This window comes from Saimiri boliviensis, chromosome 13, assembly GCF_048565385.1.
Source record: "Saimiri boliviensis isolate mSaiBol1 chromosome 13, mSaiBol1.pri, whole genome shotgun sequence".
Lineage (NCBI taxonomy): Eukaryota > Metazoa > Chordata > Mammalia > Primates > Cebidae > Saimiri > Saimiri boliviensis.
Genome location: NC_133461.1, coordinates 84,823,712 through 84,842,632, shown reverse-complemented (window position 1 = coordinate 84,842,632; position 18,921 = coordinate 84,823,712). Strand labels below are relative to the sequence as shown.

The 18,921-nt window shown below is 38.4% G+C and overlaps 2 protein-coding genes across 6 annotated transcripts in view; one reads left to right on the top strand and one right to left on the bottom strand.

The window, feature by feature from the left end:
- PURG (purine rich element binding protein G) overlaps window positions 1-305 on the bottom strand; it is a 37,349-nt gene extending 37,044 nt beyond the window's left edge. For both annotated transcript variants that reach the window (XM_039463325.2, XM_039463324.2), the window contains exon 1: window positions 39-305. The gene's annotated coding sequence lies outside the window, so the exon portion shown is untranslated. The remainder of the gene's footprint in view (window positions 1-38) is intronic.
- A 474-nt stretch (window positions 306-779) lies between these two features.
- WRN (WRN RecQ like helicase) overlaps window positions 780-18,921 on the top strand; it is a 152,321-nt gene continuing 134,179 nt past the window's right edge. For 3 of the 4 annotated variants that reach the window (XM_010348683.3, XM_074383900.1, XM_074383898.1), the window contains exon 1: window positions 780-958. The gene's annotated coding sequence lies outside the window, so the exon portion shown is untranslated. The remainder of the gene's footprint in view (window positions 959-18,921) is intronic. The other variant, XM_074383899.1, reaches the window with a different exon arrangement.

Sequence of the window (18,921 nt, the reverse complement as noted above, 5' to 3'; positions counted from 1 at the left end):
GCTCCGCTGCCCCCGGTCCCCAGCCGGCGGGCACTCACATCATCTCTGCCTTCACCGCCGCCGCCGATGCCCTTCACGACCACCGCCGCCGCCGCCAGCTCTCGGCCCCTCTGCTGCAGCCGCCGCCCCCCGCCTCCTCCCCCGCCGCCGCCGCTCGCACTGCCCCCCGCCGGAGCAGCCGGGCAGGGGCATCGCCCGCGGCGCCCACCGCCGCCGCCCCTCCTGCGGCCGCTGCGGGGGCCGCCGCCTGGCTTCGGACACCGGCCCCACACCCGCCAGGAGGGGAGGGGAGGGGAGGCGGGGAGAGCGACGGCGGGGGGCGGGCGGTGGACCCCGCCTCCCCCGGCACAGCCTGCTGAGGGGAAGAAGAGGGTCTCCGCTCTTCTTCAGTGCGCACCCTGACGGAAGCCTGGCGCGTGGGGTGCAGCGGGAGTGCTAGGGGACTGGACAGAAATGAAGATGGGAACGAGGACAGGGTGGCGGGAGTGTTCTCACTTCTCCGGATTCCGCCGGGATGCGGGACTCTGGCGGCCCAGCGGCACCTGCAAGGAGACTACACTTCCCGAGGGGCTTAGCTGCAGCGTGGGCCTCTGCGCACGCGCACCGTGACGTGCTGGGCGGGGCTAGTTGGCCTGTGGTGGGAGGGCTGGAGCGCCGCGCTGAAGGCAAGCGGGGCCGGGGGCGGGGAAGGGGGTGGGGTCGGAGCGGGGGCGGGGAAGGGGGTGGGGTCGGAGCGGGGGCGGGGCCGGGCCGGAGCCGGAGGGGCGGGGCGGCCCCGGTCTCCCGGAGCTGATGTGTACTGTGTGCGCCGAGACGCGCAGGCTTGTACTCTGCAGCGCGGGAATAGACTGGTGAATTGCTGTCTAGCCTGGATACCTGGGTTGTAGGTCCTGTTTGTGGTGGAGCTCCACAGTCATCCGGCTGAAGGTGAAGACCTGTTGGACTGGCTTTTCTCAGGGTAACTTGTCTTCCTACTCTCGTTTTCCAGCTCCGTGCGTGGGGTATCTATCGTGCTAGGCTTCTGAGACGTGGAGGTGCTTAGGCCCGCGGAGCAGGCCCCTGGGTTGTGTTTGGGAGATTCCAGAAAAACAGACATTCTCCCTTTCCCTTCCCCCTCTGGAGCAGCCAGTAAGGGCGTCTCTCGGAGCTTCCACCATTCAAAAAGTGCTTCCCCGCCTTTCCCAGCCCCAGCCTGATGTTTACCCTGCGCGCTTAGGATTGCTCTCTTCCTATACGGCCTTTATTATGGGAGAAACTGAGCCACTCCATGTCTGCACAGCAAAGTCGAGGGAGATAACCTGCAGTCTATTATTTAGCAAGTGATGATGAATTTTTTTTGAGTTCAAATCAGTCACTTTTTTTCTTTTTTTTTTTTGGTTGAATCTCAGTTGTTTGGCTAGGTTTGATATGAAAAATACTACTCCCTGTTGAAGAAGGTAATATAATTCTTAGAATGCTAATATAGGGGTCTGTATGTCAGAGTACTTCAGGCTTGTATGGTTTGGTACATTTTTTTTCTAGGGGTGGGAGATTGGTGTAGGACAGTTCAGATCTTGATGTCATTGAATAGTGGTGTCGACCTAAGAGGAAGAGGCTGGGGCACGAAATTATAATTTAAACAGTTTACTTGAGCTAAAATGAGTACAGCTGCCCAGGACTCACTTCCCAGTTGCCTTGCGGAGTGCTCCTTCAGTCTTAGTTACAAGCAGGTTTTTAAAGGCGAAGGGACGGAGTGGGCTGAGACAAAGTTCGACAGGAATTGTTACTGGTTTACAGAGATACCATGGCTTAGTGATTGGCTGTACACTGTAACTTACAGGGTATGAGTTATCGTGTCCAGAATATGGCCTTTTATGGCTACTTGATATCAGTTTAGATCCCACATAGCAGGTGAACTTCAACAGATAATTATTCAGCTCAAGGAGGGAGTGAGATGGGACTGTCTTTTCATTCTAATGCCTCTCTGGGCCTGATAATTTAAAGGGCCCTGCATTCTTCAGATAAACATTTATTTTCTTCTATTTTTTTCCCACAGTGATCTCCCTTTATTAATCCAACAAATATATATTAAGGACTGCTCTAGGCACCAGAGATACCAACAATGAACAAAACAGACAAACCTTTCTCTGCTCTTGGAGGTTACATCTTAGGGGAAGGAGACAAGCAAAAAGTAACATGTACAGGATGACAGAAGGTGGAAATGGAGAATAAAAAGGAAAGAGGGATGAAAAATGGGTGTGTGTGGTGGGTGAGGGGCTATAGGGAGCTGCAGTTTTACAATAGGTGGTCTGGGGGGACTTCACTGAGAAGGAAATTTTTGAGTCTAGAGCTCAAGGAAGTGAGAAAACTTACCTTGAGGTTCTCTGGAGGAGAAGAAAGTACAAAGACCCTGGGGAACCTGTCTCCTTATATTCAGAGAGCAACTTAAGAGGCCTAGTGAGCTGGAGGAGAGCAGAAAGGAGGTCAGAGATCAGGCCAGAAAGGGAAGTGGGGCAGAATGTGTGGGACTTTATGGACTATTTTGAAAACTGAGGCTTTCATTCTGAGGAAGATAGGAAGCTGTTGGAGAGTTGTTAGGGAAACATGATCTGAATTATGTTTCTAAAAAATTGTGGTAAAATATAAAATTTGCCATCTTAACCATTTTTAAGTGTTCAATTTAGTGACATTAATTATAGTCATCATGCTGTGAAATCATCACTGCTATTTTTTTATTCTACCATTATCTTGATGTTGACACCACCACTCTTTCAAGACTTTTTAACAACTTCAAACAGAAACTGTAACTTTTAAGCAATAACTCTCCATTGCCTCATCCACCCAGTTCTTAGTGACTTCAAATGCACGTTCTTCCTCTATAAATTTGCCTATTCTAGATACTCTACGTAAGTGGAATCATAAAATATTTGTCTTTCTGTATGTGGCAAATTCCACTCAGCATTTTTTTTAAAACAGCGTAATTGAAATATAATTCATGTATCATACAATTCACCCATTTAAAAACCATACAGTGGTTTTTAGTTTGTCTTCAGAGTTCTACAGCCTTTATCACAATCACCTTTAGGACTTTTTCATCACCCAACAAAGAAACGCCATAACCATTAGTACTCAACCACACCCTCTTTCCCAGGCAATCACTTACCCTTTTTTTGTCTCTATATAGCTATCAAACCCGATAACATTCCTTCTATCTAACTGTATTTTTGTACTCATTAACAACATCTTTTCATTCCTACCACCTATCCATCCCAGCTTTTGCTTTTGAGATCATATCCAAAAAATCATTGCCCAGACCAGTGGTCCCCAACCTTTTTGGCACCAAGTACAGGTATCGTTGAAGACAATTTTTCCATCCACAGGAGGGAGGGGATGGTTTCAGGTTGATTCAAGCTCATTACATTTATTGTGCACTTTATATTATTATTAGCTCATTACATTTATTGTGCACTTTATATTATTACATTATAATATGTAATAGAATAATTATACAGTTCACCATAATTTAGAATCAGTGGGAGCCCTGAGCTTGTTTCCTGAAACTTGAGGGTCCTACCTGGGAATGATGGAAGACAGTGACAGATCATAAGGCATTAGATTCTCCTAAGGAGCATGCAGCCTACATCCCTTTTTTTTTTTTTTTTTTTTTTTAAATAAAGATGGGGTTTCACCATATTGGTCAGGCTGGTCTCGAACTCCTGACCTCAGGTGATCTGCCCACCTCAGCCTCCCAAAGTGCTAGGATTACAGGCATGAGCCACCACGCGCGGCGCCTCCGTGCCCGACGCCTACATCCCTTTCATGTGCAATTCACAATAGGGTTTGTGCTTCTATGAGAGTCTAATGCTTGCTTGCCTGATGCTCACCTCCTGCTGTGTGACCTGGTTCCTAGCAGGCCATGGACTGGTACTCATCTGTGGCTCAGGGGTTGGGAACCTCTAGCCCAGACCAATGTTAGCGAGCTTTTCCCCCATGTTTTCTTCAAGTGATTTCATGGTTTTGGGTCTTACGTTTAAGTCTTTAATCCATTTTTGAGTTGATTTTGTAGGTAGTGAGAGATAACTGACTACTTTCATTCTTCTGCGTGTGGTTATCCCGTTTTCCCGACACCATTTATTGAAGAGTCTGACCTTTCCCCATTGTGTATTCCTGGCTTTTTTGTCAAAAATCAGTTGACTATAAATGCATGGTTTTATTTCTTGGCTCTCTATTCTGTTCTATTACCTGTATGTCTCTTTTTATGCCAGTGCTGTGCTGTTTTGATTACCAGAGTTTAGTATATTTTGAAGTTAGGCAATCTAGCTTTGTTCTTTTAGCTCAAGATCACTTTGGGTATTCAGCATCTTTTGTGAGGAGAATGTTTTCAAGTTTCACTCATGTTGTGATGTGTATCATAACTCGATTTCTTTTTATGGCTGAATAATATTCCACTGTTTATCATATTTATTTATTCATATGTTGATGGATACTTAGGTTGTTTCCACCTTTTGTCTATTGTGTATAATGCTGCTATTAACATTGGCATACAAGAATCTGTTTGAGTCCCTGTTTTCAGTTCCCTTGGAAATATACCTATGAGTGGACATACGGTAAGCTTTTGGCTTAGCTTTTTAAGGAACTACTAAAACTATCTTTCCATGGGAGCAGTGTACAAGTGTTCTAGTTCTCCATATGCTCACCAAAACTTAATTTTCTTTTTAAAAAAGTGTAGCTATTCTAGTAGGTGGTGGGAAGTGATATCTTAGTGTGGTTTTGTTTTGTATTTCTTTAATGACAAATGATGTTAAGCATCTTTTCATGTGCTTATTGGCCATTGTATATCTTCTTTGGGGAACTGTCTATTAAGTCCTTTGCCCATTTTTTAATTGAGTTTTTTTTTCTGTTGCAGACGATCTTTATATATTCTGAATATTAAACCTTTATTGGATATATGATTTGCAAATAATTTCTCCCATTCTATGGGTTTTCTCCACTCTTGATATTGGTCTTTGATTCACAAAGGTTTTAAATTTTTATAGAGTGCAGTCTATCCATTTTTTCTTTTGTTGCCTATGCTTTTGGTGTCACATCTAAGAATTTGTTCCCAAATCCAAGGCCATGAAAAATTTCTGCTATGTTTTCTTTTAACAGTTTTATAGTTTTAGTTTTTCTGTTGGAGTTTTGAGTTAATTCTTATATATTATTTTGATACATTTTGAGGTTTTTTTTTTTTGCTATATGGTGTGAGGTAGGGATCCAGCTTCACTATTTTGCATGTGGATATCCAGTTGTCCCATCATCATCTGTTGAAAAGTTTGTTCTTTCCCCACTTAGTGGACTTAAGCATCCTTGTCAAAAATCAACTGGTTGTAAATCTGTGGATTTACTTCTGGAGTCTCAATTTGATTCCATTTTATTTATATTTGTCTTTATGCCTTGTACTATACGCTTTTGATTTCTGTAGCTTCGTAGGAAGTTTAGAAGTTGGGAAACATGAGTCCTCCAACCTTATTCTTCTTTTTCAAGATTACTTGGGCTTTTTGGGGTCCCTTGCAATTCTGATGAATTTGAGGATCACCTTTTCCATTTCTGCAGAAAAGGCTTTTGGACTTTTGGTAGGGATGCATTAAATCTGTAGATAACTTTGGATAGTATTGACATCTTAACAAGTTTAAGTCTTTCTATGCATGAACATGGGATATCTTTCCATTTGTTGGTGTTTTCTTTAATTTCTTTCAGCAGCGTTCTGTAATTTTTCAGCATACTTGTTTTTTATCTCCTTGATTAAATTTCTTCCTCGGTATTTTATTCTTATAGCTGCTATTGTAAATGCAGTTACTTTCTTAGTTTCCTTTCCAATTGTTCATTTCTGGTGTCTAACAACAGCTGATATTTCAATGTTGATGTTGTACTCTGAAACTTTGTTGAATTTATTTATTAGATCTAGTAGCTTTCTTTGAGATTTTTATATAGGATTATGTCACCTGTATATACAGATAGTTTTACTTCTTCCTTTCCATTATTGATGCCTTTTATTTTTTTTCCATGTCCAATTTCTCTGGCTAGAACTTGCAATACAACGTTGAAAAGCAGTGGTGAAAGTGGATATCCTTGTCTTACTTCCTGTCTTAGGTGGACAGCTTTCAGTCTTTTACCATTAAGTATGATGTTAGCTATGGGTTTTCATAAATTTCTTTTTATCATGTTGAGGAAATACCCTTTTATTCCTAGTTTTCTGAGTGTTTTTATCATGAAAGGGTGTTAGATTTTGTCATATGCCTTGTGTCAACTGAGATGATCATGTGGTGTTTTTCCTTCCTTATCTTAATGTGATGTGTTATGTTGATTAATTTTCTTATGTTGAACCACCCTTGCCTTTCTGGGGTAAATCTCAGTCACTTATGTTATATAGTCCTTATAATTGAGTTATCTTGTAACAGAATCACTCTGCTACTATTTGGAGCATAGACCATAGGGAAAAGCAGGTAAAAGGTAATATGACTTGAACCAGCGTAACATGGCTTGTAGCAGAGGAGGTGGTGAGAAAAGGTAGAATTTTGGCTTTGTTTTGAAGATAGAACCAACAGTGTTTGCTGACGGATTAGAGGCAGAATGTAAAAGGAAGAGATGAGTCAGGATGAATCCAAAGCTTTGGCATGAGTAACCGGAAAGATGGAGGTTACTTACTAAGATGGGAAATACTCAGAAGGAGCAGTTTAGGGAAACTTTGTATCTATTGAGTGGAATATGTATGCCAATTAGAGATTCAAATATCCAGTAAATGATTGGCTATCAAAGTTTGAAGTTAAGAGGAATGGCTGTTTATATAACTTTGGAAGTCATTAGTGTATAACAGCTAATTTAAAAGCCAGCAGACTGGATGTGCTCTCCAAGGGAGTGAGTGCAGAGGGAGAAGAGAACGGATCTGTGGCTTTAATCCTGGAATGTGTGATGTTTAGAGATTGGGGAGGTAGGAAGGAGCAACAAAGTATACTGAAAGGAGATTGTTACTGATATAGGTGAAGACTCAAGAATTATCACAGAAGCCAAATAAAGTGTTTCAGGAAAATGGGTGTGATTAAATGTGTCACTTACTGACGGTGCATTGACTCAAATGAGAGTTGGCTGTAGGGTTTGACAACATAAAGATCATTGGAAATCTTGACATGAGCCCTGTTGGTGGAATGGAGTGGTTGCAGAGAGTTTAAGAGAGGATCAAAGGAATGGAAACACAGATGCTGGTATAGATGACTCTTTTGAGTAGTTTTCTACAAAGGGGAGAATAATAATGGAGCATTTAGCCAAGAGTTGAGTTTTTTTTTTTCTTTTTTCTTTTTTTTTTAGTTGGGAAAAATTGCATGTATGTTGATGGGTCTTTTCTGGCAGACTAGTAGAGAGGAAAGAGTTAATGTTGTAGGGGACAGGGTAAATTGTTTTTGAGAAAATGTCTTTGAGTAGATGAGAGGTTTGCACACATGGAGGTAGTTCATCCACAGTTAAATAAGAAAAGGTAGATGTATTAGACAGGGTTCTCCTGAGAATCAAAACCAATAGGAGATCTTTATATCTCTGTCTCTATTTCTATTTCTGTCTCTGTCTCTGAATCTATCAAGAGATTTATAAAAGTCTTAAGAACTGCCAAGAGATATACCCAGGGGAACTAATGGTGTAGTTGCAGTCCAGTTGTGAAGGTCTGAGAACCAGGAGAGCCTATGGCGTAAGTTCTAGTCTGAGTCTACGTCTGAAGGCAGGAGAAGACCAATGTCCCAGCTCAAAGACAGGCAGAGGGAGCAAATCTTCCCTTACTTAGCCTTTTAATTTATTCAGGCCTTCAACAAATTGAAGGACTACTCACATTAGGGAAGGCAATCTGCTTTGCTCAGCCTATTGAATCAAATGTTAGTCTTATCCAGAAACACCCTCACAGACACATTTGGAATAACGTTTAAATATCTGGGCACCCCATGGCCCACTTAAATTGACATGTAAAATTCACCACAGTAGAGTATATGGGTACAGATATAATTACGTGAATAGATTTCAGGGTAAGAGCTTGTGGAAATTCATTTTCGATTGCTTCTAGGGAAATCTGAAGTAAGATTATAGGCTAAGAGTGATGATTGGGGGAGGAGGTATGAAGTTTAAGTGGACAGAAGAAGGTATAAAATAGTCTTAGAAGGGGAGGATAGTAAATAGGGAAAAATTGTAGCATTGCTAGGAAGCACCAAGGGCCCACTTGAGGCTGGAGGTACAAATTTAAGGTGAGACCAGTCAAAATGGTTGTGTTTTTCACCTGCTACGTTCATTCAGCTGCATAGATACAGGCACAGAGTGGGTAAAGAGTTCTTTTTTATTCAGGGTTAGAGTTTTGCCAGGAGATAGTAATAAAGCTAGAAGAGCAATGAATTTGAGGGAGTATGGAAGGAAGTGGTTATTAACTTGAAATTTAAACTGGTCAAGAAGAAAATTAAGGACTGCCCAGGGGCTTAGGACAATGAAATCGAAGCAGGACCTTTGGATTATAGGTCCTAGGATTGTTAGAATTGAGTTTCTGGAGGAAATGAACTTGAAAAACAGGAGGCGTTGATTGGAGAGTGGTGTATGTGGAATTGAGATTATGAGAGGATTCTGTCATTGGTAATAACCTGGTATCTTTGTAGGAATAAATGGGTGGAACAGGATACAGACAAGATCACTGGAGGAGAGCTGGTCAGAAGACTGGGAAGCACTATCTCCTTTGTATATTATATATCAAAGATTGTGACCCACCAGACAAGTAGTGGGGAAGGGGTAGAATATAAATATAAAAGACTGTAGTTTTGATGATAATGGTCATGGTGATGATGATGGTCCAATAACACTCAAATGCCATCATCTTAATTTATATCTAACACCACAAAGTTAGGTGTTGAGTTACATGTGGCTATGTTGTAACTAGTAGTCAACACATACTCCTTCATGGACATCTATACTTTGATCAGACTTCTTGTAAGAAGAGTAGCTGCCGTAAAGTACTTTTTTGTAGTGGTCAGTTTGAGATCCTTCACCAAGGGTTTGGATTAACCTGGCTACTGTGGAAGTTTCTCTTGGCTTTCTGTGTGGGCTGCTTCTTTGTCTAGTCTTGCTTTTGGGATTAGCAGACTATTGTGAATAATTTATTGGTGAGAAGGTAAGCAGAGAAGTAGAGTACTCTGTGACCTAGTAATTTTGTATCCAGGAATCTGTTCTATAGAGATAATAATAGGAATGCCTAACAATATCCACATACCCACAAAGGTATTCATTGAGCAGTATTTGTGGTAAAATTCTCAAGCAACCTAATTATCATTAATAGGGAATTGTTAAATAAATTACGGTAGATAAAATATAATTCTATACAATCTTCAAAAAAAATCAGATTAAGAAGTGATATTTCAATTATCTCATCCTGTCATCAAGGGTGCCTTCAGTTGGAAGTAATAGAAGAACCAAACTGACTTCAGCAATAAAAGGTTGTTTATTGGTCTATTTAATGGAGACAGACTGAGGAAGAGTGGCCTTCAGGCAAGTTCACTCAGGGATCTGACTACTTTTTTGGCTTTGTGCTTGGCCCTCTTCTATCAAACTTTCTTCAGGGTGATTTCTTGTATGCTTGTAAGATGGCTGCTTGCATCAACCATGAGTACATCTAGCAGGAGCAAAAGCATCCTTTCCCTCACCAGAGAGGGAGAGTCCTGAGCTTTGTTGCAGTTGGACTGCCTTGGCAGCAATAATTATGGCCAGGAGATGGAGGCTAGAGAACTGAGACTTGGGTCATAGCGCTTATCCTTCAATCAGTTGTGTAGCAAGTGGAATTGGATTTTCTTATTGGCCTTGAGACAGTTGGATTTCACCTGTAGTCTTGGTGCTGAGGTCAATTCTATCCATAAAACTTTGCTGTTACACATTGTGGGATGGGGTGAGGAGGGCTGAATGGAGATTAGGATGCTATTAAAATTTACAGTACACAATGGATTGTTATTGTCTTCTTTCTTAGTGTTAAAGGTAATCAGCCTCTTTTTCCTCCTCCTATGCTGGACTTTACAAGAACCATGAGACGTGTTTAACCTCAGGACTCCAATTTGAAAAAATACTTTATTACTTTAAATAGAGTTATTTACTTTATTGCTTACAGAGGCCCTTCATACTGCTCTCAGATGGCAAGAAAGACGTAGACAGGAAGTGGTGGGGGGTGGTGGTGATCATGCTTGCTGAGAAAGAAATTTATTACATTACTGAGAGTAGTATGAAGTGAGAAGTATTGAAATTCCTCCTTCACATACCTGACCTCAATCCCATTCAGTTACCTGTAGAGTCCCCTATTAATTGATACCTGATCTGCTTTTGCTTTTCATTCATAAAACTGAGTCACTCAAGTACAGTAGAAAAATAATTGGACTAGAAGATAACTTTTTTCCTTCTAGGAAATCCATAATTACAAAATTGCTGATTTTTCTTCTTGTTTGTATATTGTAAACTTACCCTGTTTGAGAGTCTTCCTGGATTGTTCTTTGCATTTATATATACATAGAATTTCATTTTCTACTTTAAAATTTAAACTACCACTGATACTTCATTTTCTTTCTGTTTTACTTAGCATTTATCTTAGAGAATAATCTTGATACATATAGTTCTATTTTATTCTTTCACTTGCAGCTTAGTATGCCATATTATGGATGTGTCACTGTTTATTTAACTCTTAATTTACCCTACTGCTTTCTGTGTTTTTGCTTTTACAAAGGGATGTAGTGAACATCCTTGACATACATCCTTGTGCATATGTGCAAATATTTCCATAGGATAGATATAATTACTGACTTGAAGGTTATGCAGATTTAAAATTTTGATGCCTTATATGAAACATCTTTCAAAATGGTAACGCCAATTCCTTCTCTCTTGTAATTACTGCATATGATCAATCTTTTAGATTTTTGCTGATAATGATATATTAAAATTATAACCAGTTTTTTGGCCTCATTTATTGAATAACTTGTTCTTTCTCAAAGATAAGAAATGCCTCCATTATATGTCATATTTCCATATTTACATGGCTCTATTTCTGGACATGGAAAGTTTTATTTATCATATATATTTATGCAATATATATATATTGTATAACATGATGTTTTGATACACATATACATAGTGAAATGATTACTGCCGCCAAACAGATGAACATATTTACCATCTTCCAAATTCTCTGCAGTCTTTAGGGTTTTCTGTATATGGGACTGGACATGCTATCTTTTGATCTGTTTCTGTATTTTTACACCAATTTCGTGCTTTTTTTTGTTGTTTGTTTGTTTTTGAGAGGGAGTCTTGCTCTTGTTGCCCAGGTTGGAGTGCAATGGCATGATCTGCAATGGTTGGCTCACTGCAGCCTTTGCCTCCTGAGTTCAAGCAATTCTCCTGCCCCAGCCTCCCTAGCAGCTGGGATTACAGGCACCTGCCACCATGCCCAGCTAAGTTTTGTGTTTTTATTAGAGATGGGGTTTTATCATGTTGGCCAGGCTGGTCTTGAACTTCAGACCTCAGGTGATCCTCCTGCCTTGGCCTCCCAAAGTGCTGGGATTACAGATGTGAGCCCTTGTGCCTAGCCCACACTATTTTAATCACTGTAGTTTTGCTTCATATTTAGTATGGTGAATTTTCCCTTGGTCGTCTTTTTCAAAAAATATTTGCTGCTTTTAAGCATTTTCTCTTCTCAGTGAACTTTAATGTAAACTCATGTGATTTGATGAAAAATTCTGCTGACATTTTTTTGGTATTGCTTCTTGAGTGTATTGATTTAATTAACATATTTACAGTTTTGGATCTGGCTATGCAGGAACTCAGTGTGTCTTATCCAGTCCTTTTTAAACTGTCTTAATAAAATTTATTAGTTGTCTTTAAAATGGATCTTATATATTTTATGTTAGGTTTATTTCTAGGCAGGTTGTCATTTTTGTTGTTATTGATTTTGGATATACATTTTGGATATAATTGTATAATTCGGACTTGGGTATAACTGTATTTGATTCCTTCTGATATATAAAAATAGGCTTAATTTGAGTATGCTTATTTTGAATCTGGTTACCTTATTTGCTCCTTATTTTAAATAGTTAAAATTACCTGTCCTCAAAGAGATAACTACAGAAAAATTATTTATTTTAGGAGACTTCGGAGCTTTGATAAAAATTAGGCTTATCTTTTGTAAAAGCTAGTTAGTGATAGCAATCAGATTTTTTTAAAGGTATTTTTTTTTTCCCTTTGGTAAAATGCTTAATATGAGGGAGAATTAAGAAAGAGGATGGCTTTTGAACGGTTTCTTCATGGTGAAATAAGAAAGTAGAATAATTTCATGTTCTCCAAAAAAAGGAGAATATTGACCTTCCCTCCTGAGCCTACTTAAAGCCTCTGTTTCTTTCTGACTGTATTCTTCTCATATGTGCATTTTTCTGATCTCTTCTACTGTTAGTGTTTTAGGCTAGCTCCTCAGGTAGGGCAGAGATTCACCTTCTCTTGAGCTGTCTTTGAAACCAAGAAGATAGAGATAAGAGATATTTGTAGTCTCTGGTAAGAATAATAGAAGCCATCAGAAAAAATATCAAAGCTTTTTAGCTCCTCCTAGAAGTTTTGATGTGAAGCAGGAGACATCACCTATTGGTACCTGACTTGCTTTTGCTGTTCATTCATAAAACGGAGTCTCTGAAGTACAGTAGAAAAATAACTGGACTGGAGGATGACTTTTCTTTCTTCCAGGAATTACACAATCACAGAATTGCTGACTTTTCATCTTATTCATATTACATAAGCTTACCCTGTCTGAGGAGACTATATTCGAACTTAGTGTGTAACATTTGCATTAGGTAAATTTATAGCTGCTTTAAGAATTGTGTATTAGGTCGGGCGTGGTGGCTCATGCCTGTAATCCCAGCACTTTGGGAGGCCGAGGCAGGTGGATCACGAGGTCAAGAGATCGAGACCATCCTGGTCAACATGGTGAAACCCATCTCTACTAAAAATACAAAAAATAATTAGCTGGGCATGGTGGTGCGTGCCTGTAATCCCAGATACTCAGGAGGCTGAGGCAGGAGAATTGCCTGAACCCAGGAGGCGGAGGTTGCGGTGAGCCGAGATCGCGCCTTTGCACTCCAGCCTGGGTAACGAGCGAGACTCCATCTCAAAAAAAAAAAAAAAAAAAAAATTTGTGTATTAATTTTCCAGTTTCTTTTTTAAGCCAGTCGCTACTTTTACCTTTCCATCTTCCTCCTATACTTAAATTGGTCTTATAAAATTTATGCATTTCTCTTTCTACCTGGCAATGCTGAATTTTTTTTTTTTTTTTTTTTTTTTTGAGACAGGGTCTTTCTCTTTCACCCAGGCTGTAGTGCAGTGACACGATCATGGCTCACTGCAGCCTTGAACTCCTGGGCTCAAGCAGTCTCCCACCTCAGTCTGGCAAGTAGCTGGGACTGCAGATGTGTACCATTTCACCTGGCTTATTTTTGTGGTTTTTGTAGAGATGGGGTTTTGCCATGTTGCCCAGGCTGGTCTCGAACCCCTGGACTCAAGCCATACTCCTGCCTCAGCCTGAGGAGCTGGGATTACTGGCACTACGCCCAGCTAGGGCTGAGTTTCTGAATTATCACTATAGCAAAAGGAATCAGATTACCTTTAGACCACTGGCTCTACTGTGGGAGCTGGGAGTGGGACACCTTCCTTAAAGTACATTGGCTTTGTGGATAACTGAACTTCACCTGAATAAAATTTATCAGTACTGTATAAAGGGTCCAGGGTGGAACGGATGCTGGCAAGGCAACCGTCAACAACCACTTACTGATGAGTCCTATAAAATTTTATCTCAGGTCATGTGAAGTAATAGTAATAAATATAAAAGAGAAAATAGGCAGCCTAAGCAAGTTTTTAAATTGACTTACTTAAAAACTTTCCAGTTTCCCAGTTTATAATGGTTGATTTCAGCTGACTGGCTATAGCTACTTAGAGAACAGAGGAAATTCATTAAAAATAATGAATTATTCAGTTGGGTAGTGAAATCCAGTTATAAAGCACTTCGCTGTGCCATGGATTCACTTCAGGTCAAGTAATGTTCCTGGTTTATGGGCATTGAGGCTTCTCACTATGACACAGCAAAGAACGTGGCTTTTGTCCTTTACCCTTGTTGCTAGCTAAAATTAATGGCATTTTATTGTGTTTATTTGCTTGATTTCATTTGTATTTTATTTCACTTGGTTTTATTAATACAAAATTGTGCTTTACATAATATTCAGCAGTTAGGAAAATTTGTTAAGATACCTATAAAGAAACAGATCTCTCAAAAATATCATCCTACTACTTTTAAAAATTACATCGTCTTACTACAGTTAACCCAGATGCGAATGGGTGGTTTTATTGAGCTTTTCTGGTTTGCTTGCTTGGGCTGTTTGGAGGGAAATTAAGATGAGCAGAAATGTAATAATAGATTAATGAAAATCTTGAAAGCTTCTTTATTTAGAGAATTTAATGAGGGCTTTGGCATGCATTCTTTGATTCTTCTCTGTTTTCTTCTACTCCTTCAAATTCTTTTTGGTTCATAGAAAAGTAGAAAGAAATTCTCAAAAACCTTACAGGAGAATACCTTATAAATGATATCTTCTGCAATAAACTATAGATTGTATACCTGTATATGTATCTAGATACACAATGTGTGTGTGTATACATATAAATTAGTTACTATCATATAGGTAAGTATGAAAACTCATCGTGCAAGGTTACATTTTCAGAAAATATGTAATCTAATAAAATAAATCAAGCCCAGAATTTTTTTTTAAAGTTTTATTGCGTTTTTGTTTTTTTTGTTTTTTTGTTAAAAATGAAAGGCTTTTTTGACTGGAAGCTGCTTCTCAGTAAAAATAACGTGATTGTGTTGGCGAAGCCCAAAGAATCTAATCAAAATTAGGGTACTGACAACCAAACTGAATTGCTGGAGTACTTAAGCTGCTTTGGTTTTGTAATTTTTCTGTGTCAGAATGTTTGAAAAACACTTATTAATCCAATCTTGTAAGTTATCTTGAAATCTCTTTTTTAATATTCTTTTTTGAACACATGGAAAGTTAGATGAGTATATGAATTTCTGTTGTCATTTGGACTGTAGTTGGAAACCTCCTCAGTATAGTTTGTGTAGTATAGTTAAAAGAGAAAGAAAATAGGCCCAGCACAGTAGCTCACGCCTGTAATCTCAGCACTTTGGGAGGCTTAGTTAGGGAGGATTTTTTGAGGCCTGGAGTTCGAGACCAGCCTGGGCAACATGGCGAAACCCTGTTTCTACAAAAAAATATGAAAATTAGCTGGGCATGGTGGCATGTGCCTGTAGTCCCAGCTACTTGGGAGGCTGAGGTGGGAGGATTGCTTGATCCTGGGGAGGTTGAGGCTGCAGTGAGCTATGACTGAACAACAAAGCTAGAGTTTGTCTCAGTAAAAGAGAGTAGATGTGTGTTAAAATTCAATAATTTTTTTTGAGTGAGGTCGAGTGGGTAAGAAAAAAGCACTGGATAATTGGATAAATGAATCCATTTTCTCTTCTCTGTTTGAATTTGTAATTTAAAAGAATATTCTACTTATGAAGTACTTCAGTGCTTAATTAGCTGTCAGTGAATTTATATATCTTATCTAATTCATATGAATTTGCTATTTTTATCTGTGCCTACAGTTTCTTGACCTCTCTAAAGGGATCCCAGTATACTATAGGGAAGAGATATAATAACAGTAAAAGACCTATCACTAGTCCTGTCATCATTCCAACTCATGTGTAATTATAGTTTAAAAGAAGGGACATCATGTGTATTGCTGTTTATCCTTTACTTTCATCTTGTGATCAAGAAAGCAAACAATATATAATAATGATATAATATCATAAGACAAGTAATGTAATAATGGGAATATAATCCCATCTTACAAATGAGGAAATGAAAATTTAGAAAAGTAAAGTGACTTGTCCAAGGTCACATGTCTACTAAGGGACCAAGTGTCAAAGTAGAATTTTCCAAATAATTTAAAGATAATTTTTGCACAAACATAGAATGAACACGTCATATGTGTCATATTCATGAGGGAACCAGCAGGATGACAACATTGGTTCAGAGAATTGTGAAGATATAGACATTGGAGGAAAAAGTTGGGCATAAGATTGCTAGGTTAGATGCAAAGCTGTGTTACAGGGCAATAAAAACCACAGACTTTGAGATTATCTTTTTCCCAGATAGAATTCAGTTGTACCTTTATGAGACAATTTATTATTTAACATGGATATTAGAGTCTAAGTTTTTAAATGATTAGTAAATTACCAGTCAAATAAAGATATGCCCCCTAATGAAATATTGATAATCATTGGATGAACTTGTGCTCTTATATGACATTGAAATGACATACTGCCTTCTCTTTGTCTTCTAAGTTTTGGGTACTTTTTTTTTTTTTTGATGCAAAGCAGCATTGAAACCTAGGTTTTCTGACTTTTAGTACAGATTTCTTTCCACTGTCCTTTCTGCTTCTTCATAGTATAATTTTCAATACTAGAGCAGTCTGCATAACTTTTGCAAAATCAGCTAGTCTTTGTTATTAGTTTTCCTTTGTTCAAAGTGATGTAGATACAGCTTTCTTCTTTAGAGAAGCATTGTGAAAGTCAATGGATATTTGTAAAATTTGCATAAACGCCCAACATGAGAAATTGAAATTATAACTTAAATATTGCAATTATTGTTTTGTGATGTTTTGTTAGCAAATTTCAGAGTAATTATAAATATTCTTGCATTTGTATTAAGTAATCAGTATTATAAAACAGTGTATTTCAATAGATTAACCTTTACATATTTTGAATAAAATATAATTGAACCATTTTAAATAGTAAGTGGAAATTTTTCCACATTAAAGAGTATACCTGGCTATCAGAGTTAAGGATTGCATTATTTAACTAATAATTTTTTTCTGAACTTCAAATTATTATCTGTATGTGTAATATAACTTAACAATTTTTTTTTTTTTAGTGCTTTTCAAATAGAGTGGGATACTTCATTTGGTTTAGCCCTCAAGCAATTAGACAAGTCAGTTACCATGGTAACATGGTAGTTATTAATTTCCTTACCTAGTTAGAGGTTTTATGAAAAAAGAAATCTCTGAGTTCATCCACCAAAACCTAACTTTCTCTTGAGACTGGCCTCTTGAGACTGGTGTTAAAGCTGTCTATTTTCTAGAAGGTGACACTATTCAAAGTGGAAAATACTCTTCTCTTGAGGTGAATTTCTCCTCTATCAAAGTGGAGTATGGTTAGGTGATTAAAAAGCTACCCTTTCTTAGCTAATTTGGAGTGTAATTGGTCTTAATTTTTCTAAATTTGTTCTAACTAGAATCTTATTGGCGTGATTTCTATTGTTATGAACTAGAAGTGACTTCCGCAGATAACTTGTACTGATACCTAAATGCTATCAAATAGAATCACTTAAGATGAATTTCTTCCAAAACAGAGTTCATAATTTTGACAGATAATCTCTTAGCGTTTAATTGGCTAATATTGCCAACCTTACGGAGTAGTTCCACTCATTTAATTATTATGAGGACCATTTTGCAACTAATTTATCAGAAAGCCTTCACAAGAAGTAGCATTCTTACTGGATATTTTATGAATACATTATGGAGATTAAAATCACTACAGTGGGTTGTTAATGATGCCAGCCTTGGACTTTTAGTTTTAGAGCATTTTATCTGTGTTCTGTAGTAGAAGTTCATAAGGTATCCAATGTGTCATGTTTGACTTGCTGCTTGTTTTTGCGCCATGTGCTAAATGGTTTCTACATTTTTCAATGGTTGAAAAGTTAAAAGAAGAATATTTTATGAAATTTAAGTAAATCCAGGTTTCAGTGTCTATAGGTAAAGTTTTATTGTAACATTTTATGCTTAAGTATTGTTTATGATTTCTGTGCTATAATGAGAAACTTGAGTAGTTTTGACAAAGATCATCTGGCCTGTAAGGCCTAGAATATTTACTATCTAACCCTTTAGAGAAAAAGTTTGCTGACCCTTCTTCTATACTATGAAAAAATATAGCCTTGATTATTCATTAAAAATTATTTTCCTAATTTATTGACATACTTTTGTCCCCTGATTGTTAAAAGGAACACATGTTCTTATAGAAAAGTTGGAATGTATAGAAAAGTATAAAGAAGAATATGAAAAACCATTTGCAATTAGGAGATAACCACTAATATTTTGGTATACATTGCTCCACACTTACACACACAGACACACACACACACGCACACACACACACACAATTTATTTTATACAATTAGAGTCGAATTTTGTTTTTGAGATAGAGTCTTGCTCTGTTGCCCAGGCTGGAGTGCAGTGGCAAGATTTTGGCTCACTGCAACCTCTGCCTCCTGGGCTCAACTGATTCTTGTGCCTCAGCCTCCTGAGTAACTGGAATTATAGGTGTGCACCACTATGTCCAGCTAATTTTTGTATTTTTAGTAGAAACAAGATTTCACCATGTTGCCCAGGCTGGTCTCAAACTCCTGGCCTCAAATCATCTGCCTTGTCTGCCCAAAGTGCTGGGATTACACGCATGAGCCACTGCACCTTTGTTTTTTAATTTGCTTTTTTCACTTGAATAATTACAAGAACATTATTTTTAATGACTGTGTAGTGTTCTGTTTTATGGATGTACCATGCTTAATTATTTAGCCATAATTTATTATTATGAGGTTGATAAACATGATAATCAGATTGAGCTCAAGAAGCTAGTTACAGTGTTGTACAATTAATGAATCCCAGGTACGTTGCTGGGTTGCTGAGTCTGTAATTTTTTCCTGACTGTTCAGAACACTGTGTTTGGGACCAATGAGGCAAAGGAAATTGAAGAGCTGCCATTTTCAATTATTGTATTAGAAGATACAT